Raw genomic sequence first — 25,326 nt, forward strand, 5'->3', positions numbered from 1 at the left:
CCCTTGGAAACCCTATGGGGCAGTTCTACTCTGTCCTATAGGGCCGTTATGAGTCAGAACTGACTCGAATGCAATGGGTTTATTCCCTCAGATAAGAGAGAGCCACCTCACCCCTCTGACCAAACACAGCCAGGAGCAGGGCTCATGGGCTAATGTTTTCCTTACAGCTTGAGAGATAGTCCAGTTCAATGAAAGGACACTACACTGAGATCAATTTTGGATCAACATAAGGCTGAATGTCCTGGCATAATTTTCTTAAAAATTGATAATTTACCTTAGAATGGAGTGGGTTTCCTGTAACTGGGATTGTTTAAACGGACTAAATACCATGGAAAAAGGTCATAGAAGAAGTTAAAAAAAAAAAAATGTTAAAATTATATGACCTTATTTATCCCTTTGGAGTTCCTGAGTGGTCAAACACTTAGAGCCTTTGGCTGCTAACCAAAGAGTTGGAGGGTATAATCCACCCAGAGGTGCCTGTCTAGAAAAGCCTGGTGATCTACTTCCCAAAAAATCAGCCTTTGAAAACCCTAGGGAGCACCATTCTACTCTGATGGGGCCACTATGAGTTGGAGTTGACTCAGTGGTAACTGGTTTGCTTTTGGCTGGCTTATTTATCCTTTTAATCCCAAGGTTCTATCATTGGGTTAAAGATGTTCATTTAACAAACACTAAAAGTCTAATATGGACGCTATACTCTTTGAGGTACCATGAGACATGGAGAAACAAGTAAAGACACAGTCCTTGCACTTAAATTACCTTACTTGGGAGATAAGACACATATATCAGTTAGGTTTGTCTGGTTTATGCTGTCACAATTTCAGAGGCTTAAAACGATAAATACATGATTTCTTGTACTTTATGTATCTTACACAAGACTTGGAGGGGAGCAGGGCTTTGCTCCATGTCATCCTCATTCAGGGACCCAGTCTGACAGAGCCTCAACCCTCTGCAACAGTAGGAAGAAAAGTGAGAGAGTCTGCACAGACTCTTCAGGCTTTTGCCTGTAGATGACACTTGTTGACAATTCTGCTTACATGTGATTGGCTAAAGCAAGTCACATGGCATGGCTAATTTCAAGAGGTAGGAAAAGGCAATTCTATTGTGTCCAGAAGGAGGAAAGCTAGAAATATTGATGAGCAAGACTGTCTATCATATCATAAATACATGCTGCAAGAGGAAAACAATATAAGACAGCATATAATTAAAGGACTAAATGAAGAAACTGCTAAATGAATATTTGATGAATTAATGGAGTGAGAAATTCATGTGAGCTGAATAATAAAGGAAGAAACCATGGCAGATGTAGGTCCTGAATACACCATTGAAGGTTGGAAAGTGAGAAGGTAGGAGGTGCAGAGAGGGAAGTAGCATCTCCAGAAGACATGAGAACAGCATAAGGAACTTCCCAGAAGAAAGTGGGGGAGGGAATTAAAACGTATGTATCAGCCATTATGTTGAAGTACTTTGCAGGAAATTTTACATTTTATGATTTCAATTTTACAAATGAGACTGGATCTCAGAAAGATCATGAAGCTTATTCTTCCACAAACATACCTGTAATAGATGCAAACCTGGCAATCAAACATAGATGTCCTTGATTCCAAAGCTTGTGAAATTTTCTACACCACCACAAGAAATAAATAAGCATTATATTTTCCCAGGGCCATGATGAGACTGGATTCTCTAAACCAGTCCTGAGGAATAGTGGAAGATAAGGTTGAATGAAGAGGGCTTTGGCTGTGGGCAAATTTGGACCTGATAAGGTAATCAACTGGAAAATCACTGAGAGTTCAATTAAATCATATATAACACATATATTTGGACAACTGGTGTTATAGAATGAATTGGGTTCCCCAAAAAAGATATGTTGAAGTTCTAATCCCTGGTACCTGTAAGCAAGATCTTATTTGGAAACAGGGTCTTTGAAGATATTATTACTTAAGATCACATGAGCTTATACTGGAGTAGGGTGGGTCCTAATCCAATATGAATGGTATTCTTACCAAAAGAGAAGAGACACAGGCAGAAACACAGAGGAAAGACAGCTGTGTGAAGATAAAGGTATCTAGAAGCAAAGAATGTCAAGGATCACTGGCTGTTACCAGAAGCTAAGAGAATAGGCATGGAACAGATTCTTCCTCAGAATCCTTGGAAGGAACCAACATGAATGACATCCAGACTTCAGACTTCAGGCCTCCAGGACTAGGAGAAAGCAAATTTGTGTTCTTATAAGCCACCCAGTTTGTGGTACTTTGTTACAGCAGCTCCTGGAAACTAATAAAACCTGTTACTGTAACAATCCAAGAAGTATAAATATAGTAAACTACTCCCCGCCTTCTAGGAGGTTACAATGCCTTAGGAAATACACAGTAATGCAGACATGATCTGGTATTCTCACAGAAGAAGCAGAGCTACAAAGTGTAATGATGAGAAACAAGCTGGGGATGTATACACAGGTGGCAAGGGAAGAAGAGGAGCCAAGTGGTCCTGATGTTCCCAGTCAAGTGATTCAGAGAATAGTATAACTGTGCCTGGTCAAGCCACACCAGCCACAGAAGGGCCAGTATGAGAATAAACTAGCATTTCCCATCAAATTCTTCTCAATTATTTCATGAAGTCACCAGGGATTATTTCCCCTGTGCTCTAAAACACAGTCCTCTTGGCTCACAGGGAGTCAAGCACCATCTCCTTCTTTCCTGCCTTAGCTGTTTATGATGAATGCATTCCAGGGTTTACCTGGCCTGGCTCATTACTAATAATGTCTAACATTTATAGAAGACCTATGTCTTAGTTATCAAGTGCTGCTGTAATAGAAATACCACAAGTAGGTAGCTTTAATGAACAGAAATTTATTTTCTCACAATTTAGGAGGCTGGAAGTCCTAATTCAGGGTGCCATCTCTAGCAGGAAGGCTCTTTCTCTCTGTGTGCTCTGGGGGAAGGTCCTTGTCTCTTTTCAGCTTCTATTCCTTGGCTCCCTGGTGATCTTCATGTGGTACGGCATCTGTCTTCCCCCATCTCTGCCTTCTTGTTGCCTTTTTATCTTCATCTGCTCTTTTATATCTCAAAAGAGATTGATTTACACCCTACACCAATCCTACCTCATTAACATAACAAAGGAAACCCTGTTCCCAAATGGGATTATAACCACAGGTACAGTAGAATTTAGAACACATATTTTTGGGGGACATAATTCAATCCATAATGACCTAATGTATGGGCCAGGCACATTACCTTATTTACTCCTTACAACACGGGACAAGGGACTGAAGGTGCAAAGAGATTACACATCTCACCCAAGATCACACAGCTGGTAAATATCAGCGTCAAAATTCAAATTCAGATCTTTCAGGCTCCACAGCACTGCCTTGAGAATTAAGACTATGTCTTATGTCTGGTACAGAAAAAACTGTTTGTTGAAAGGACTAAAGGAATGAAAACTCAGACAATTGAAGTCACCGTGCCTTCCCTGATGTGGCAAATATATTTTCTTTATTAGAGTGAAGAATGTATGCTAAAGATTCAGGAGAATTGAAGCAGAGAGAAAGGGGTCTGAGAAATGTTGATGATAGGTGTGGTCACATTTGATAATAAAAAAAAAATACCTTGTATTTTTATAGCCTCTGTCTTGGTTATCTGGAAACCCTGTGGTGTGGTGGTTAAGAGTTCAGCTGCCAACCAAAAGGTTGGCAGTTCAAATCTACCAGGTGCTCCTTGGAAACCCAATGGGGCAGCTCTACTCTGTCCTGTAGGGTTGCTATGAGTCAAAATCAACTTGACAGCAATGGTTTTTTTATTTTTGTTTTTATTTTTTTGTCTTGGTTATCTAGTGCTGCTATAACAGAAATACCACAAGTGGATGGCTTTAACAAAGAGAAATTTATTTTCTCATAGTCTTGTAGGCCAGAGGTCCAAATTTAGGGTGGCTGCTCCAGGGGAAGGCTTTCTCTCTCTGTTGACTCTGGGGGAAGGTTCTTGTCATCAATCTTCCCCTGGACTAGGAGCTTCTCTGCTTGGGGACCCCAGGTCCAAAGAATACGCTCTGCTCCCAGTGCTGCTTTCTTGCTGGTATGAGGTCCCCCTGTCCCTCCATTTGCTCTTCTCTTTTACATCTCTGTCTTAACATACAATCTAATCTTGTAGATCCTATCAACATAACTGCTGCTAGTCCATCTCATTAAGAGCATACTGATAGGATTTAGAACACATAGGAAAATCGAATCAGACGACAAAATGTTGGAAAATCATACAATACTGGGAATCATGGCCTAGCCAAATTTATACACATATTTTTTGGGGACAAAATTCAATCCATGACAGCCCCCCTTCATCCATTAAATTACTTCAATCTATTTAACAAGTGACACAACTAAGATTCAGAAAGGTTAAGTGAGTTACCCAAGGCCTCCATCCTAGTAAGGGTGGAAGCTGGGTTGCAGATATTGATCTTCCATCTCACCACTGCCTTTTCACTTTGGTAATCAATTCTTGTCTTGCAGACAGACAGCCAGGAGCAGAGATCAAGATAGCAGGTATATATAGTTCATTAACTTAAAGAAAGTAGGTTCTGGGAGAAGGAACTAGATAATTTAGGCCCCCTGTTTAAGACCGTATTAGACGCTACCATGGCTTTGATCAGTCGCACCTTAGTCCTCAAAGCGACATCTTTGCTTTTTAGCACTTTGAAGAAGTCTTTTGCAGCGGATTTGCCTAATGCAATGCTTCGTTTGATTTCTTGACCGTTGCTTCCATCGGTGTTGATTGTGGATCCAAGTAAAATGAAATTCACGACAACTTCAATATCTTCTCTGTTTATCATGATGTTCCTTATTGGCCCAGTTGTGAGGGTTTTTGTTTTCTTTATGTTGAGGTGTAATCCATACTGAACGCTGTAGTTTTTGATCTTAATTCCACACCATGGTATTTTCAGTCACCTCATATGCATGTGAAAGCTGGACAATGAATAGGGAAGCCAAAGAAGAATTGATGCCTTTGAATTACAGTGTTGGCAAAGAATATTGAATATACCATGGGCTGCCAGAAGAACAAAAAATCTGTCTTGTAAGAAGTATAGTCAGAATGCTCCTTAGAAGCAAGGATGAAGAGACTTTGTCTCACATACTTTGGACATGTTATCAGGAGGGACCAGTCCCTGTAGAAGGACATCATGCTTGTTCATAAAAGAGAGGATCAGAGACAGAGAGGAAGACTCTCAATATGACAGATTGACACAGTGGCTACAACAATGAGCTCAAACATAGCAATGATTGTAAGGATGACGCAGGACTGGACAGTGTTTTGGTCTGTGGTGCATGGGGTCACTATGAGCTGGAACCAACTCAACAGCACCTAACAACAACATTAGATGCTAATGCACGCTCAGCACTCAGGTGGACAGTTTTCTATAGAATAAAGACAGACCGGAATGTTCTGTGAGAAAAGCATGTGGCCAGCCTGAAATCAGGGACTATGGTACCAATACTCTGAAGAAATGAAAGTCATCAGGAGAAAAATTCGGATGGAAGAGTGACAATGGTCACAGTGTTACTATCTTTAACAAAATATAATTATCACATGTTGTTTGTTAACCAAACCCAACGTTCTTTCTTTAAGCCCTGTCCTTCAAGCAAGGGGCACACCAGGAAGCCTTCAGGATTAAGTGGGTAAGTCTTACACATGATTTCCCTCCACTTATATAAGGCTCACAATGTGAATGTCTTAGAGGACTTCCATAACAAAATGCCACTAAGTGGGTGGCTTTAAAGAACAGAAAACTATTGTCTCACAGTTTTAGAGGTAAGAAGTTCAAATTCAGGATGTCAGCAGGACCATGCTCTTTCTGCCCACTCTAGGGGAAGATATTTCCTTGTCTCCTCTAGCTTCTGGTAGCCCTGGGTGTTTCTTAAAATTTTTTTGCTTGTAGGTATATCTTCATGTGGTGTCAGTCTCCCCACGCCCCCCCATGTGTGACCCTGTTTCTGTGTCTATTCTCCGCTCTTATAAAACAAAAATTCAGAAAGGATTAGAACCCTACTCCAGTGTGAGCTGGTTCACTTAATTGATAACATCTGTACCGAAAAACCCTATTTCCAAACAAGGTCACATTCACAGTTAACAGGAATTAGGACTTCAACGTATCTTTTGTGGGGAAGGTGGGGGTTGGGGACAAAATTCAATCCATAACAGTGAGGTTGATGAGGCTTGGGCAAATAACGACATAAGCTCATAAATGGGTAATTACTACCAGGAAAATAATAGAGACACATTCTTAATTTTCCAAACTCTAATGAAACATAGTTTGCCAGTTCCTGTCATGTCAAAATTTTTGTTTCCTTTTTTGGTCTTTTTTATTTTAGCACAGTGTACTAAAAAAAAAAAAACTCACAGTGTACTAGAAATGAAAAAATGGACACTTTAAAGGTTTGATTTGGAACACCTAACAAGCAAAGCCGACACAGAGGACTCCTTTTGGTCTATGGCTGGGAAACAGGGTGTCTTGGCTAGATATAATTTTCTTTTTTTTTAATGTCTAGGGTATTGTAACTTTTGTTCACAAGTCTTACTCCCCTTTAGAAATATGATCACTCTTGCCATCAGGTACCATGAGAAATAGGCTGAAAAAAATGAATGTTGACTGACAGTATGCATAAATGCCCATTAACTCATCTGACGAGCATGAATTAACCAGGGTTACTGTACTCAGTTGTCTGAACTATTCTTACTTTCCACTCCTGCTCAAAGCCAAGTGAAAGATACATACGTTCTGCTGCCAGCAAGTTAATACCAAGAGCTTCCTTGATACTCCCTTCTAATTTGCCTCCTGAGGAACAGTGGCCAACTAGAGCAGTTGCGTTAGCCATGGCACGTTCAGTATGTAACAGACTTTGGAACAACTCCTCTGTAATTGTGTTTCCTAAGATGCTGCTGCCATAATACAAATTGTTCAAAAAAAAAAAAAAAGGTTCATTGAAGTGTGAGCTAGTGACCATGGCTTGTCTCTGTCCTTGCCAGGGCCAAACGTGTTTATCTGTTAATTGCCTTATAATTATCTTCAAGTCACTTCGTGGAGGTACAACTATTTACCCACCTGGAATTTAAGCTTCCCAAAGACTTTGGCCCTGTTTTTCTGTTTGTTTTATCACTCAGGACCAGAGGCACAGAACCCTTATTAAATTCACCCTGATGTGAGAGAGGGCAAGAGAAAAGGCCTTCACAGGTGGAAACGAAGGGTTATGGCGGGGGGAGGGGGCACTCATCCTTTGCTGTAGAATCAGTTCTCTGTGGGCCTGAATTTAATTGCTCAGGAGTTCTGACAATCTCCATGGCCATAGAGTTAAAACGGTTTTTCACACAAATACAAAATCTTTTAAAATACTGGATTGCCACATTAGTTGAAAACAGTTCCTCACTTAAAAAAGAGCTTCAGTCTGTTTAAATTTCCAAAACATCTGTCCCTAAAATGCTTGGAAAACTCACGCTCCAGAACATAGAAGCAGTCTCCAAGAGATCTGTTGCCAAGCTGCTTATAAAATAACCAAAGAAGAAGAATAAAACAAACTCTCAAAGCAAGCGCTCCCTTTCTACAGAGTTACATGCAATTGCTTCATTTTTCTTTTATTTAATGTTTTCCAAAAATGTTTTTTTGTCTCCTAGACACTCTCCACGATGTGAAATGAGGTGGGCTAGAGATGAGTGGGATGGGATGGGAAGGTGGTAGTGGCCTCTCTCACCGCCTCCTTTTCAGGAACCAATAGCCCTACTCCCACATGCCCCTGCACATTTCCCTCCAGCCATAAACCCATGAGATTTTTTTTTCTTCAGAGAAAACTTTCCCAAAATTACGAGGCCTAATTCAGAGTCCACAGGAACCCAAGACATCATCTCACGGGACACTCCACCTGTCTCAGGCTGGGTTCTTTAGATAAGCAAAACCAGTGAAGCATACGGAAACCTGGTGGTCCAGTGGTTAAAAACTACAGCTGCTAACCAAAAGGTCAGCAGTTCAAATCCACCAGCTGCTCCTTGGAAACCCTATGGGACAGATAATTCTACTTTGTCCTATAGGGTCACTATAAATTGGAATCAACTTGATGGCAATGAGTTTGTTTGGTTTATATATGTGTGTGTATACATATATATACACATATATAGGAGCCCTCGTGGCACAGTGGTTAAAGCAACCCATTGCTAACCAAAAGGTTGGTGGTTTGAAACCACTAGCAGCTCCATAGGAGAAAGTTGTGGCAGTCTGCTTCCATAGAGATTTATAGCCTTGGAAGACCTATGGGGTTGCAATGAGTCAGAATTGACTCGATGGAAGTAGAGTTTTATATATATATATACATATATATATATATATATATATATGCATATGTAGAGAGGGAGAGGTATTTATATCAAGGAAATGGCTCACACTGTTGTAGAGGCTGGAACAGTCCAAGTCTGTGGGCAGGCATCAGGCCGGAGGCTTCTCCTAGCTCACATATCTGCATGGGCTGATGGACCCAAGATTGGAAGGTCAGACAGCAGGCTGCTGGCTCACTGGCTGTGGAGATCGATGAATCCAAGATCGGCAGGTAAGGATAGGTTCCTGGCTCAAGTCCCAAAAACTGGAGTTCAGATGATGATAAGCCGAATGCAGGATCCAGAGCAGAGCAAAAGCCAGAGAGCTTAGCCAGAAAGTACATATATATTGGATGTAGGCCATATTCTTCAGCGAACTCTCTTTTAGCTGATTGGTTGATCATAGCAGACCTCATCATGGAGGAGATTACATTATCAGATGTCATCATGAAAATGATTACATCAGTATATAACTGCCAAACTACATCATAACTGCCAAACCACTGAGGATCATGGCCCAGCCAAGCTGACACCCAACCTTAATTACCACACCACCCAATGCAGGAATTTCCTCATCATCAGGCCCACCAAGCTGGGGGCCATCCTCCACATGTGGGGTCTTCTAATTACAGGAGCTTGCCACCTCAACGGGCAGCCATAGCTTTTCATTTATTAGCTCTTCTCCATTTTCCATCCCAAATTGTTTCCCTGTAACTTAAATCATCAGACACTGTCTACCCTGTGAAGCTTCACAGGATAATTCAAAACCCTCTTTTCCATGCAAGACATTCAAATATGAAAATGATTTTCAGGCCTCCTCTGAGTCTTCCTTTCTTTGGGCTAAATAGTCCCAGTTTCCAGAAACCAGCTCACTCTGATGGGATTGTCAGGCTCTTCCCCATTTGGGCAGCAAAATGGGATGTGCTCCTGTCTCAAGATGTCTTGCTGGTAGGCAGGGAGTTCCCAGATAGGAGCAGAACCCTTGAGATGTGGTCTGAACCATTACCTCCCTTATCCTTTGTTCTTCAAAAAAGGAACAGAGATAACATTAATATTTTGAAGGGTAGCCATAGCCTTCCTTATGCTCATTTTAATTGACATTTAGCTAGAATTGCTATGGTTTACCTCTGTTATTTGTTTGTTTTCTGTATTAGCTTCTTTCAAGTCGCCTTCGCCCATTCTGGACTTTGTTGATTATTTGAAGCAGAGAGCAGGTCTTGACCTTTATCACTGAAACTTTTATCTTCACAGTGTAAAGCCCTGTTGAAATCATTTTGAATCTTTGTTTCATCATCTAGCATATCATTTATCCCTTGCAGCTTTGGGATAAAAGTGACTTCTAAGTTTTAATCCAAACCCAAGATTTTAATTAAAAAAAAAGGGGGCACATATAGAATGGGACCCAGGACAGCCCAGACAACAGATAACAGTATTTATTGTTTATCATGTGCCAGGCACTGTTCTAAACATCGTTCATGAATTAACACATTTTATCCTCATATCAGAGTGCTGGCAGCACAGTGGTTAAAGTGCTCGACTGCTAAGCAAAAGATCAGCTGCATGGGAGTAAGATGTGGCAGCCTGCTTCCGTAAAGATTTACAGCCTCGGAAACCCTATGGGAGAGTTCTACTCTGTCCTATAGGGTCGCTATGAGTCAGAATCGACTCGATAGTGGGGTTGGTTTAGTTTGTTTTTTTTGGTATCCTCTTATCAATCCTATGTTATAGGTATGATTTGTAGCCCTTTACTGATGAGGAAACTGAGATACAGAGTTAAGCAACTTACCCAAGGTTACAGAGCTAGTAAGTGGTAGAGGCAGAATTTGAGGCCAGGCAGTCTGGCACAGAGCCCAAGGCCTTATCCACTGCACTGGGCTGCCTCTGTTAGCAGGTATCAAAGCTTTCTCCACACTGACATAATTAATGCAACAAGTGATGCTTTTAGGAATACTTGGGTTAAGCAGCTAAGAGTCCAACATTTGTACTATCACCTAACGTGCTTTGATCCATCCTTTTTTTTCCATAAAGAAATTATAAGGAATTGCCAAATGCTTTTCTGAGGTCAAAATGTACTGGGTCTGTAGCATTTCCTCAATTTTCAAGTTCAGTAAACCCAGCAGAGAATTTGAGTTTAGTTTGGAATGACTTGTTCTTAGAGAATCTATGCTGGCTATATCTCTGGCCCTACAAACCCATCTGGCTCCCGCACACACCCATTACCCCAGTTGCTCATGGTTATCACAGAGGGTTCTTCTTCCTTGTTCCATTCTATTGCAGTCTTGCTCCCAAACCCTCTACTGCCCAGTCTAATTCCTTGGCATTGTAATCCCATTTTTGATTTTTCTTTTCACACAGTTAATCTACAAATGTATTTTATGAAACACTCTTTCTGCCAGATGTTAATAGGTGCTTTTTTTTTTTTTAAGGAGTAGCTCCTGGGTTGAACAATATGAAACGATTTTGTTTATTTCAGAGCTTTCAATATGCTAAAGTCATTATAAAACTCTAGTTAAATTGATAATCTATGTAGAGTTTCAAATTATTTAACCATGAACTCTATGTATGCAAATACACACACACACACAGCTTTGCTGTTGCTGTATGTGCCTCCAAGATTCATAGCGACCCTATAGTGTCACACACACACTACAATTTGTTAATCCATTCTGATGTTGATGGACTTTGCATTGTTTCCATTTTTTGCTGTGGCAAAAAATGCTACCGTTACAGTCTTGTCTATGGCTCCTGGTATCCCTCTGCAAATTCCCTTAGGAAATGTACCTCAGTGTGGGATTCCTGGATCCCAGGATAGCACATTACCAACGCCACCAAGGAACGCCAAAGCGTTTTCCAATGTGGTTGCACCAGTTCATACTCAAACTAGCCATGTATTACCATTTCCATTATTTTATATCCTTGACAATACTTAGTGTTATAAGTTTTGTTAATTTTTGCAAATCTGGTCGATATGAAATGGTATCTAATTATGATATTACATATAAGGTTGAGCATCATTTCATGTTTATTGACCACTCATGTCTCCTCTCTGTAGAATGTTTGTTCATATCTTTTGTCTGTTTTTTCTAATGAGCTGTTAGTCTTTTTCTTAGTAATTCACAAAAGTTTGTTATATAAACCTCGATAGGAATTCCTTATTGGTTAATATGTTGCAAATATTTTCTACCAATCTGCGGGCTGTCTTTTCATTTTCTTTATGCTGTTTTTTGAAGGAAAGAAGTTTTTAATTTTAACGAATCAAATTTGTTAATCTAATTTTTGTGAGTTTCCCCCATTGAAGCTTGTTTAAGAAATCCTTTCCTACTCGCAAAGTCAAAAGACATTCTTTTACGTTTTCCTCTGAAAGTTTTATAGTTTTCCCTTTTCAACTGAAGCCTGTCTTAGGCTGGGTTTTCTAGAGAAGCAAAACCAATAAAGCGTATAAATATATAGAGGGAAAGATTTATATCAAGGAAACGGCTCACACAATTGTAAACTCTGGAACTTCCCAAGTTCATGTATCAGGATAGAGGCTTCTGTCCATTCTCATAGTGGCAGGGGCCGGCGAACCCAGGATCAGCAGGTCGGACAGTAGGGCGCCCACTCTCCGGCTGTGAAGACCGATGAATTCTATGATCTGCAGATAAGCTGATAGCTCAAATCCCAAGAGCCGGAGGTCAGACAAACAGGAGGCAGCTGGAAGATCCAGAGTGAGCAAAAAAGGCAGAACGTTGGCTTATATTTGCATCAGGCCACACCCCCAAGGAAACTCCTTTTCAACGGATTGGCTACCCACAGCAGATTCAATCATGGGAGTGATCACATGTAAACACCGAGAATCATGGCCCAGCCAAGCTGACACACAATCTTAACTATCACAAAGCCCTACATCCATGTAGAATGTGTGTATACAAGTGGCAGAGATCCAATTTCGTTTTTTTCCACAGAGATAACCAGTTATCTCAAAGCCATCTGTTAAATGGCCCATCTTTTCCCAATTGATCTTCACTGCCAGCTCTTTATATAATAGTTTTTATCAAATATGCACATGTCTGTCTCTGAGCTCTCTCTTCTGTTCCTTTGGGCTACCTTTCTATCCCTGCACCCCCCAAACCACAGTCTTAATTGCTATATAGTCATCCCTCCGTACCCAGGGGGGACTGGTTTCAGAATGCCCTGTGGGTACCAAAATCCTCGGATGCTCAGGGCCCTTATATAAAATGGCATAGTGTTTGCTATAACCTATGCAAATACTCCCGTATACTTTAAATCATCTCTGGATTACTTATAATAAATACATAATGCAATGTAAATACTATGTAAATAGTTGTTATACTATATCATTTAGGGAATAATGACAAGAAAAAAGAAGTCCGTACATGTTCAGTACAGACCAACCATCATAGACCTAACTACATAGTACATGTCAGACACGAGGTAAACGATGCTCAAACAACGAGTGCTGGAGAGATACTCAGGATCTGTGAAATGCCAGAAGGCTACTACAGGGAATGCCCTCACATCACTTCTTTCCCCCCTGATTGTTTTCAATCCTCAGTTGTTTGAATCCCCGAACGCAGAACCCACTGATATGGAGGGCTGAGTGTAGCTGGAAATCTGGTAGGGCAAGTTTCTCACCTTGTTATTTTTCTTCAGGAGTATATTGGCTATTTATGTGCTTTTACTCATCCATGTAGATCTCATAAATAGCTAATCACATTCTCCCCAAACTCCTCTTGGAAATTTTATTATAGTTACATTGAATCTGGGTTGATTTTGGAAAAATTAACAACCTTATAATGTTGAGTGTTCCAGTCTATGTTTCTTTCCACTAATTTAGGTCTTCTTAAATGTCTTTCGATACATTTTTAATACTTCTCTCTATAAACATTCTCCACTTCCTTTATTAAATCTACTCTTGGGGCCTTATTTATTTATTTGGTTGATTTTAAATTTTATTTTAAATTCTTTAAAGAATTAAAGAAGAATTAAATTCCCCTCTCCCCACTCTGTTTCCTTCCATGTGGAGGGAGCTTCACCTGTAAAACATTCCTGGCCTCTCTCCACCTCTCACTCATTTGGCCCTGGGGGAAGAGAAGCGACATAATCTGATTAATGGTTTGGAAGGATAAACTTGGCTTTCATGCCCAGCCCCTTCTTCCCTTCCTCTTAGGAGCTGCTCTGTCTAAGAGAACATGTGGTCTTGATTACCCTAAGCCATGCAGAAAGCTTAACAGGAACAACCCTTCCTCTATAGGAGAAGCCTTTGGAATTCCTATGCTGCTAGTGACTCAGTGGGTAAAACTCTCTAATTTTGGATTTAAAGATTATGAATCAGTCTCTCTTATGCACAAATATAAGGCACATTCTCCAAAATCACCATTATTGATAAATAAAGGTGTTTCGCTCCTATCTGCCTACTTTTTTGCTGGGTCTAGACTCAGGCTGGGAAGAAGTATGCTATTAATTGTGCTCCCTCAAACCTCATTATACATGTGTTTTCTAACTGGATATTGCCATGCATTTGGCTAAGGAGTCCTGGAGGTACAATGGTTAAGCACTTGGCTGCTAACCAAAAGGCTGGTAGTTCTAACCCACCCAGTGGCTCTAGACCTGGCAATCTGCTTCCATAAAGATTAAACCAAAAAAAAAAAGCTGTTGCCAGACTCATAGCAACCCTATAAGACAGAGTCGGACTGTCCCATGGGGTTTCCAAGGCTGTAAATCTTTATGGAAGCAGACTGTCACATCTTTCTTCTGCAGAGTGGCTGGTGGGTTTGAACCAAAAACCTTTCGGTTAGCAGCTGAATGCTTTAACCACCTCTCCCTGGCCCTCAGCCTCTCCCTGGCCCTCAGCCACTCAGCCCCTCAGTTCATCAAGCCTCTTGGTGCTTTTGGGCCTCTTCGGTTGGCCTCACCTCTGCCCTACTTGGGCAAGTGTTATAAAGCTCTTTAGCTCCATGGAGAATTGTCCAGAGGCACCCCCACTCCACCAGCAAGCCTCAGCTTGAAGGTTCTCGCTTTCTCACGCGGTAGGCTGAGAAGCCTACCATGCTGTCTCCCACCAGGGCTCTCCATCAAGATTACATGGGGCAGTTCTATTCTGTCATATGTGGTCGTTGTGAGTTGAAGTCCACTAGATGACACCTAACAAGCAAAACAATATAGATAATTATATCATTTGCAAATAGCAGTGTCATTTTCTCTTTTCCAAACCTTCAAAGTTTTATTTCTAATTCTTATCTTATTTGTTGGCTAAGCCCTCTGACACAATGTTGAACAGAAGTGATGATAGAAGGCATCCTTAAAGTACTTACCTATAAAACATTCAGGGCCTGGCATTTTCCTTTTAGGAAATGCTTAATTACTTAAATAGTATGAGAACATTCAGAGTTCTTATTTTTTCTTGGATCAATTTTGGTAAGTGTTTATAATGGTGAGTCCAGGAATTTTTCCCTCTTATCTAAGTTTTCAAACATTCTTAGCATTAAGTTTTTTATTATATTTTCTTATCTTTTAAATATTTGTTTCTGTAGCTATGTTAATGTTTTTATATGCCATCTCTACTTTTTCTAGGTCAATCTTTTTTTATTGTAGTAATACATACACAACATACAATTTGGCATTTAACCATTTTCAAGTATACAATCCAGGGGCATTAATTACACTCACAATATTGTGCAAACATTACCACAATTTGTTTCCAAAACTTTTTCATCACTCCAAACAGAAATTCTGTACCCATTAAGCAATAACTCCCCATTCCCCCACCCTCACAGCCCACGTGCAAAAATGGCATGGCAGAGGTGTCTGAGTTCCTTGTCTAACTTCACAAGGGGGTAAAAGAATGGTTACCAGCATCGACAACCCAAAACTGATTCCTCTGAGTTGGAGGTTGAACATAACTCCGCCTTCGAAACTTTTTACCAAATCTGACTGCAGCTGTCTCTCTCACGGCATTCTTTACTCCTCTACTGGGCTCAATAATTCATTACAATGGCCACACAAAACTCACAGACAATACAGTTATGGGGTTTATTAGGGAAGTAACAGGGTATAACTCTGGATCAGAAACTACTCAGAAAACAGTTCTTCAATCAGGACAGCTTCTTCTCAGCCATGCCCATAGCAGGCCTCTCCCTGGCCCTCAGCCTCTCCCTGGCCCTCAGCCCCTCAGTTCATCGAGTCTCTTGGTGCTTTTGGGCCTCTTGGGTTGGCCTCGTCTCTGCCCTGCTTGGGCGAATGTTACAAAGCTCTTTAGCTCCATGGAGAAGTGTCCAGAGGCACCCCCACTCCACCAGCAAGCCTCAGCTTGAAGGTTCTCAGCTTTCTCACTTGGTGGGCTGAGAAGTCTACCATGCTGTCTCCTGCCAGTCTCCTGGTTCTGCTGCCGTTTCTCTGCAGCTGTTTCTTGCTGTCTCTCATCATCTGGTGTTACAGTTCTCTCTCTCTGTCTCCTGGGTCTACGAGGTTCTCAGCACAGGGACCCTGGTCCAAAGGCCTCATATGCATGCAAAAGCTGGACAAGGAATAAAGAAGAATGGATGCCTTTGAATTATGGTATTGGCAGAGAATATTGAATATTCCATGGACTGCCAAAAAATGAACAAATCTGTCTTGGAAGAAGTACAGCCACAATGCTCCTTAGAAGCGAGGATGGCGAGAATTCCTCTTACATACTTTGGACGTGTTATCAGGAGTCCCTGGAGAAGGACACCTTGCTTGGTAAAGCAGAGGGTCAGCAAAAAAGAGGAAGACCTTCAATGAGAAGAACTGACATGGTGGCTGCAACAATGGGCTCAAGCATAGCAGTGGTTGTGAGGATGGCACAGGACCAGGCAGTGTTTCTTTCCCTTGTACGTAGGGTCACTATGAGTCAGAATTGACTAGATAGCACCTAAACACGACAACAACAACCCCCACAGGGGTTCCATGCACCTTATTTGCACTACCCCACTCCTACAAGGGTGCCATGTACCTTATTTGCACTATTAGCAAGCTACCTGATTCCCTGGTGGGCTACAAGCACTGTATTTTCATAGTCCCATCCAATCTACAAGACCATGGTAAGAAAGGCATATAAAAGTGATCCACTACACCACACCACGGTAACCACTAATCTACTTCCTGTGTCTATGCATTCATCTATCCTACATGTTTCATATAATTAGGATCATACAGTATTTGTCCATTTATGTCTAACTGATTTCACTTAGCATGTTTTCAAGGTTCATCTATGTCATGGCATGTTTTAAAACTTTATTTTCTTTGTGATAGAATAATATCCCGTGATATATACATATCACATTTTGTTTATCCACTCTTTTTTTGATTGTCTATTGAGTTGTTTCCACCGTTTAGCTATTGCAAATAATGCTGTAATGAAAACTGGTGTACAAGTATCTGTTTGAGTCTCTTGTGTATATACCTAGAAGTGGAATTGTTGGGTCATATTATAATTCTATTTTTAACTTTTTGAGGACCTGTCAAACTGTTTTCCACAGTGGCTACACCATTTTACATTTCCACCAGAGAAGGACAAGAGTTCCAATTTTCACACACCCTTGCCAACATTTGTTATTTTCCTTTTTAACCATCTTTTTTTTAGTGTGAAGTGGTATCTCATTGTGGTTTTGACTTGGATTTCCCTAATTGCTGATGATGTTGGGCATCTTTTCACGTGCTTATTGGTAATTTCTTTATGCTTTTTGGAGAAATATCTATTCAAGTCCTTTGTCCATTTTTTATTGAGTGTTCATCTTTGAGTTGTGGAAGTTCTTTATGTATTCTGATTATTAAACCCTTACCAGATATATGATTTCCAAATATTTTCTCCCATTCTGTAAGTTGTCTTTTCACTTCATTGAAACTGTCCTTCAATGCACAAAAATTTTTAACTTTGTTGAGGTCCAATTTACTTTTTCTTTTCTTGCTTGTGCTTTTGGTGTTGTGTCTAAGAATCCATTGCCAAATATGAGGTCCTGAAGATTTACCCTTATGTTTTCTTCTAAAGATTTTATGGTTTTATTACTTATTTTTAGGTCATTAATCCATTTCCAATTAAATTTTGCATATGGTGTTGGGGTAGGCATCCAACTTCATTCTTCTGCATGTGGATTCTTTTTCAATCTTGCCAGAGATTTTTCAATTTTGTAATTCTTTTCAGTGACTCATCTTAGGCTTTATTGGTCTTCTATTTTAGTTTTTATTACATTAATTTCAGTTCCTGTCTTCATGATTTTCTTCATTCTACTTTCTTTGGTTTGGATTTGTAATTCTTTTTCTAACTTAATTTATTATTACCTAATTCCTTTTCTAACATAGACATTTAAGGCTATAAATTTCCCTCTGAGTACAGCTTTATATTCCACAAGTTGTTATTTAGTTGTGTTGTTTTTATTTCTTTTAAATGTCCAACCATTTAACCGTGAAATAAACCAGCAATACAGAAAAGTACACAAATGCATGCCTTAGTAAAATATTATTAAAGAGAACACCCTAGTAACTACAACCAAGGCATAAGGATGGCATAGCCTGCCATTACCCGACCTCCTCTAAGTTCACAAGGGAGGAGAAGAATCACCATTAACATCAGCCCAAAGCTGATTCCTATAAGTTGGAAATCAAACACACCTCTGCCCTCCAATCTTTTTACCAATTCTTACACAAGCTGTCCCTCCCATGGCACTCTCTACTTCTCTGTTAGGTTCATTAATTCATTGCAATGGCCACAAGAACTCACAGACCATACCGACAGTTATGGAGTTTATTAGGGAAGTAATGGATTACAACTCAGGGTCAGAGTCAACAGGTTACAACTTGTGAACAGGAACAAGAAGCATGTAAGCAAAATCTCCTTTCCTCAGTGCAAGACAGCTCTCTCAGCTCCTCTCAACCGTGCAGAGCTCCTCTTGGCCCCCTCAGGACAGGCTTCCTGTCTTGTCCCCTGCTCAGGCAAGTGTTACAACGCTCTTTAGCTCCACCGATAAATGCCCAGAGGCACCCCACTGTGCCAGAAAGCTTCTTGCCTGAAGGCAGTCAGCTCTCTTGCTTCATGGGTTGGTACTTGCACTGTAGCCACCTTGCTATGTGGGCTGGGAAGCCCGTCAAGCCATCTTGTGCAGGTTTCCTTGTTCTGCTGCTGCCATTTCCCTGTGGATCCTTCTCGTCATCTTGTGCCATCTCCAGTCTTACATCTCTCTGTCTCTTGGGTCTAGGAGGTTCTCAGAGCAGAGACCCCGGGTCCAAAGAATGCACTCCACTCCTGGCTCTTCTTTCTTAATGGTAATGAGGTTCCCTCTTCCCACCTCCGGGATGGCTCATTTTGAGCCTAGCTGGATGGCAAAACTGACCAATCCCCTCCTTAGGGTTCCGTATACCTTATATGCATGGTCCCACCTCCACAAGGGTTTCATGCACCTTATTTACATTAGCAGCAAGCTGTCCAATTCCCTTGGTGGGCCACTAGTACCTTATTTGCATAGTCCCACCCAACTATTTTGTAGGAGTCACAGAGACTATGGCTATAACGATGATATTAAGTAATTCACTGCACTGCATAAGGGCAAAAAATAGAACTTTGCCAGTCTCCCCACCCCAGCCCTCCACGTGCCCTCACATGACCACAACCCCTCTCCTCCAAAAGTAACCATATCTTGACTTTCATGTAATCACATTCTTCTGTGCTTTAATTTATTTTAACCAAAGTATTCATCCTTAGACACTATAGTGTTTAATCTCATTTAGTTTAACTTTTAACTTCTTTTAGTCCACAGCTCCCCTCCATCCCTTTTCTTTCTTTATAATTTGTCTGTTGAAGAATCTGAATCTTTTGACATATAGAGTTTCCTACAGTCTGGATTCTATATACTCATGATAATGTTCAACAAGTTCCTTTGTCCCTTCCTTTTCTTAAAAACTGGGAGAATGTACTAGGCAAAAGGAATTTGCTAGTAAGAGCAATGTGTCATTGGTTTGAGATGTATGGAGAAAATAGTAGCTGTAAGATGTTGTTAGATGCCATCAAGTCGGTTCTGACTCATAGCGACCCTATGTACCACAGAATGAAACACTGCCCGGTCCTGCACCATCCTTACAATCCTTGTTATGCTTGAGCCCATTGTTGCAGCCACTGGGTCAATCCATCTCGTTCAGGATCTTCCTCTTTTTTGCTGACTCTGTACTTTGCCAAGCATGATGTCCTTCTCCAGAGACTGATCCCTCCCTGACAACATATCCGAAATATGTAAGATGCAATCTCGCCATCCTTGCTTCTAAGGAGCATTCTGGTTGTACTTCTTCCAAGACAGATTTGTTCGTTCTTTTGGCAGTCCATGGTATATTCAATATTCTTCACCAACACCACAATTCGAAGGCATCGATTCTTCTTCAGTCTTCCTTATTCATTGTCCAGCTTTCACACGCATATGATACGATTGAAAATACCATGGCTTAGGTCAGGTGCACCTTAGTCTTCAAGGTGACATCTTTGCTTTTCAACACTTTAAAGAGGTCCTTTGAAGCAGATTTACCCAATGCAATGCATCTTTTGATTTCCTGACTGCTGCTTCCATGGCTGTTGATTGTGGAGCCAAGTAAAATGAAATCCTTGGCAACTTCAATCTTTTCTCTGTTTATCATGATGTTGTTTATCAGTCCAGCTATGAGGATTTTTGTTTTCTTTATGTTGAGGTGTAATCCATGCTGAAGGCTGTGGTCTTTGATCTTCATCAGTAAGTGCTTCAAGTCCTCTTCACTTTCAGCAAGGAAGGTTGTGTCATTCCCATAAGGCAGGTGGTTAATGAGTCTTCCTTCAATACTGATGCCCTGTTCTTCTTCATATCATCCAGGTTCTCGTATTATTTCCTCAGCATACAGATTGAATAGATATGGTGAAAGATACAACCTTTACGCACACCTTTCCTGACTTTAAACCACTCAGTATACTCTGGTTCTGTCTGAACAACTGCCTCTTGATCTGTGTACAGGTTCCTCATGAGCACAATTAAGTGTTCTGAAATTCTCATTCTTCACAATGTTATCCATAATTTGTTATGATCCACACAGTCTAATGTCTTGGCATAGTCAATAAAACACAGGTAAACATCCTTCTGGTATTCTCTGCTTTTAGCCAGGAGCCATCTGACATCAGCAGTGATAACCCTGGTTCCTCCTCCTCTTCTAAATCCGTCCTGGATTTCTGGCAGTTCCCATAGATATACTGCTGCAGCTGCTTTTGAAGGATCTTCAGCAAAATTTTGCTTGCATGTGATATTAGTGGTAATTTCCACATTCGGCTGGATCGCCTTTCTTGGGAATAGGCATAAATATGGATCTCTTCCAATCCATTGGCCAGGTAGCTGTCTTCCAAATTTCTTGGCGTAGATGAGTGAGTGCTTCCAGTGCTGCATCTGTTTGTTGAGACATCTCAATTGATATTCTGTCTGTTCCTGAAGACTTGGTTTTTGCCAATGTCTTCAGTGCAGCTTGGACTTCTTCCTTCCGTATCATCGGTTCCCAATCATATACTACCTCTTGAAATGGCTGAACATCGACTAATTCTTTTTGGTGTAATGACTCTGTGTATTCCTTTCATCTTCTTTTGATGCTTCCTGTGTCATTTAATATTTTCCGCATAGAATCCTTCACTATTGCAACTCGAGGCTTGAAGTTTTTCTTCACTTCTTTCAGCTTGAGAAACATCAAGCATGTTCTTCTCTTTTGGTTTTCTATCTCCAGCTCTTTGTACATGTCATTACAATACTTTACTGTGTCTTATCTAGCCACCTTTTTGAAATCTTCTGTTCAGTTCATTTACTCCATCATTTCTTCCTTTTGCTTTAGCTGCTCGACGTTCAAGAGCAAGTTTCAGAGTCTCCTCTGACATCATCTTGGTTTTTTCTTTCTTTCCTGTCTTTTCAATGAGCTCTTGCTTTCTTCATGTATGATGTCCTTGATGTCATTCCACAACTCATCTGGTCTTTGGTCATCAGTGTTCAACACGTCAAATCTATTCTTGAGATGGTTTCTAAATTCAGGTGGAATATACTTAAGGCCGTATTTTGGCTCTCGTGGACTTGCTCTGGTTTTCTTCAGTTTCGGCTTGAACGTGCGTATGAGCAGTTGATGGTCTGTTCCACAGTCAGCCCCTGGCCTTGTTCTGATTAACGATATTGAGCTTTTCCATTGAGTCTTCCCACAGATGTAGTCGATTTGATTCGTGTGTATTCCACCTGGTGAGGTCCACGTGTATAGTTGCCGTTAGTGTTGGTGAAAACAAATGTATTTGCAATGAAGAAGTCATTGGTCTTGCAAAAGTCAATCATGTGATCTCCAGCATCGTTTCTATCACCGAGGCCATATTTTCCAACTATCAATCTTTCTTCTTTGTTTCCGGCTTTCACATTCCGATCACCGGTAATTATCAATGCATCCTGATTGCACGTTCGATCAATATCAGGCTGCAGAAGCTGGTAAAAATCTTCAGTTTCTTCATCTTTGGCCTTAGTGATTGGTGTGTAAACTTGAATAATAGTCATATTAACTGGTCTTCCTTGTAGGCATATGGATATTATCCTATCACTGACAGCGTTGTACTTCAGGATAGATATAAGACATAAGCTATAACAGCACTAAATGGCTAATGCAAGCACCATTGATATTTCTACAGAAAGATAAGGAACAGTTGAGGGTAACAGGCAATTGAAAGTCAACTGTGAAAACCAGAGGACTCTTTGTTTGCTTACAAAGAAGCCTCTCATCTCCTCTTAGCACTTAATAGAGTGGGACTATTTCAATGATGGTTATATGTACAACCAAGCAGGTCTGGTATGCTAAGGTCAGGGCCTTGGCTGGGAACATCTGGGATCTTGAAACATGGGATAGGAATATCTGGGTTGTCGGTGCTGAAGATTTTGACTTCCAAGATTCCTCCAAACTATCAGAGTTTGCAGATGCAGCCTACGCCTCCTTATGAAAAGCTAGCATGCCCCCCACCCCCCCCGCCCCTTTATGCTCCCTCCCTCAGCTGGAAGAAAGCACATTCTTCTTCCCCACGAAGTTACATATGCCCCCCTCAGTAGCCACCCCACCTCCCCTCCTAGCCACTAGGCCCATAACTAGGGTTGAGTTTCAGCAAAATCTGTTGGCATTTCCTGGGCCTGATAAGGGAGAAAAGAGCTGCAAGACTTAGCCAACATATACCAGGAAGAGCCAGGGGAACATGCCTGGGACTAGATTCTGAGGGTGGACTGATCAAGGATGCCCGAAGATAAATTGGATAGGGAGATTTTATTGATTTGAGAGCATTCTCCTGAGACATATGATTTAATACACTGGCAAGGATCTCAGGAGATGGTCCAAACTCGATACTAGGAGAACTCCTAGAAACAGCGAGAATGTGATAGCTCACATTGAGCAGTTTTGAAATGCCAGACTTGCCACGAGAAATGGCACACAAAGAGATTAAAAACTCAGGGAATTGAGCACACTAGTATGGATATATAGTACATAACTAGAAGTCCTGCTAAATAATTATGTTCCCCCAGAAGGCCCAGAGGACACATTATTTACAAAAGGCATAAGGCATGTGATGAAAGAGACACCTGTTTACCTATAAAGCTTATTGAAGGCTTGCCTATGTAGCCAGGTCTAATAGTAGACAAGCTTTTACGTAGCTTGGCATACTGACAGCAATTCAGATGATACGGCCCTGATGTAATAGAAGCCAGGTGGCAGGGCTTCTGTAAATGTCTTTCTAGTCATTTAGGTTGTTCTCTAGTAGATTCCTCAGACAGAGCTCATTGGAGTAATATTCTCTGAGTTTTTGCATGTTCAAAACAGCTTGTGATATTTTTACTTGAAAGTCAGTTTTGCTAGATATTAAACTCTTGATTCTTGTTTTCCTTCCAAGAGTATCTTAAATACGTTATTCTGTTTTCCTCCCAACATAAAACTTTTCTGTGAAAAAGCCTGACACTGCTCTAATTTTCTTTCCTTTATAAACCACAGGTTCTCATTGTCTAGATGCCTAAAAGTTGTTTTTTTTTTTTTCTCTAAAGTCCAATAATTGTATTGGTGTAAGTCAATATTCTCAAGCACTCAATATGATTTTTCCATGTGTGTTTTTAGTTTAAGAAAAGTTTTCTTAATTTATAGTTCTTAACATTTGTGCTGTCTCCTTGCTTATTATTTATACTTCAGGGTCTGCAGCCACACCACCCTAAACTTGCCCGATCTTGTCTGATCTTGAAAGCTAAGAAGGGTTGGACCTGATTAGTACTTGGGTGGGAAACTGCCTGGTACTACTGAGTGTTATAAGCATAACCACCACTCATCTGTCAGTTTGTCATACTATGATGGCTTGCGTGTTGCTGTGATGCTAGAAGCTATACCACCAGTATTTCAAATACCAGCAGGGTCACCCATGGTGGATGAGTTTCAGCAGAACTTCCAGATTAAGACACGCTAGGAAGAAGGACCTGGCAGTCTACTTCTGAAAAAATTGGCCAGTGAAAATCTTATGAATAAGCCAGAATGCTCCTTAGAAGCGAGGATGGCAAGACTTTGGCTCATGTACTTTGGACATGTTATCAGAAGGTACTAGTCCCTGAAGAAGAATATCATTTTTGGTAAAGTCAGAGAAAGAGAGGAAGACCCTCAACTATATGGGCTGAAACAGTGATTCAACAATGGGCTCAAACACAGCAAAGATTGTGAGGGTGAAGAAGGACAAGGCACTTTCGTTCTGTTGTGCATAGAGTCCTATGAGTCAGGACTGACTCGACAGCACCTAATGACAACAGTAACAAAATTTGTGCTGTCCCCTTGCTTAATAATTTCTTCTTCAGGGCCTACTACCATTTATATGTTCTATCTTCTTTGCCTAGCTTCAATATTTGTCAGTTTATCTGAAATGATTCTTCTGTTTTTTTTTTTTGTTAGCGGCTTTTATTTTTAAACAATTCCAAACTTACAAAAAAGTTGTGAGTACTGTACAAAGGATTTTTTTCCCTGAACCTTTTAGGAATAAGTTGCCAACATGATGCTCCTATTACCTCCAAATATGTTAATGCGTGTTTCCTTTGAAAGAGAATATTCTCCTACATAACCATAATACAAGAGAAAATTAGCTCATTTTAAAATAGTAGGCTATAATTTTGATCTGTTTATGGGCTATCTTTCTGGTATGTATTCAGTGTCCGTAGGTTTGTTATTCTGTTCCATATTCTATGTTTTCACATAATAATTTTATATGAGTTTTGACCTGGTTACTTTCCTGTGGCTCATTCTTATGGCTTGGAATTGGACCTCAGTACACTTCTGTTGTTCATTTTCAGAAGGTGGCATCTTGGTTCAGGGTAGACTTTCTAATTTCACAGAGCTCCCGTTCCTATTATTTCTGTGACTTGCTCTCAGAGATTTTCTGGCTCCATTTCTCTCCTCCGCTTTGAACTGCACTTTCTCTTTTCTTGGTCTGCACTGTCGTTATCCTGCTCAATTTTGGTTCCAGTGCCAGCGGTTTCTCCTCAGTGTGTGCCCTGTCAGGAGTCCTGATAGGTCAGTTTTGAAATTTCTACTCCAGGCCCTTCAGACCTTACCAGAAACCCCTTGTGATCACTCTTTTCAGACAGCTACTGATGTCATACGTATCTTGTGGCTGTTGATGGTTGTAACTAAAATTATACTTAAGGATTTGAGGAGATACCTTATGATCTAGTTTTGTTATAAATGTTGCCCAGGGGTTTTTTGGTTTCACTGTCTAGTTTCTCTGTCTGGTTTTTTATGTGGACATTCGAGAAGATCCTAAAACTATGCTGCCTCCACTACCATCATCTTCCATAAATATTTTCTACACCACGAGTTTTAATGTATATTATTTCAATGTTATTCAGTTCTAAATAACTTAATGTCCTCAGATTTCCTTCATGAATCTTTTTTTTTTTAATTAGATTATTTTGGGGTCAGAGAATATGTTCTGTAGGAT

Source organism: Elephas maximus, chromosome 3 (assembly GCF_024166365.1).
Source record: "Elephas maximus indicus isolate mEleMax1 chromosome 3, mEleMax1 primary haplotype, whole genome shotgun sequence".
NCBI lineage: Eukaryota > Metazoa > Chordata > Mammalia > Proboscidea > Elephantidae > Elephas > Elephas maximus.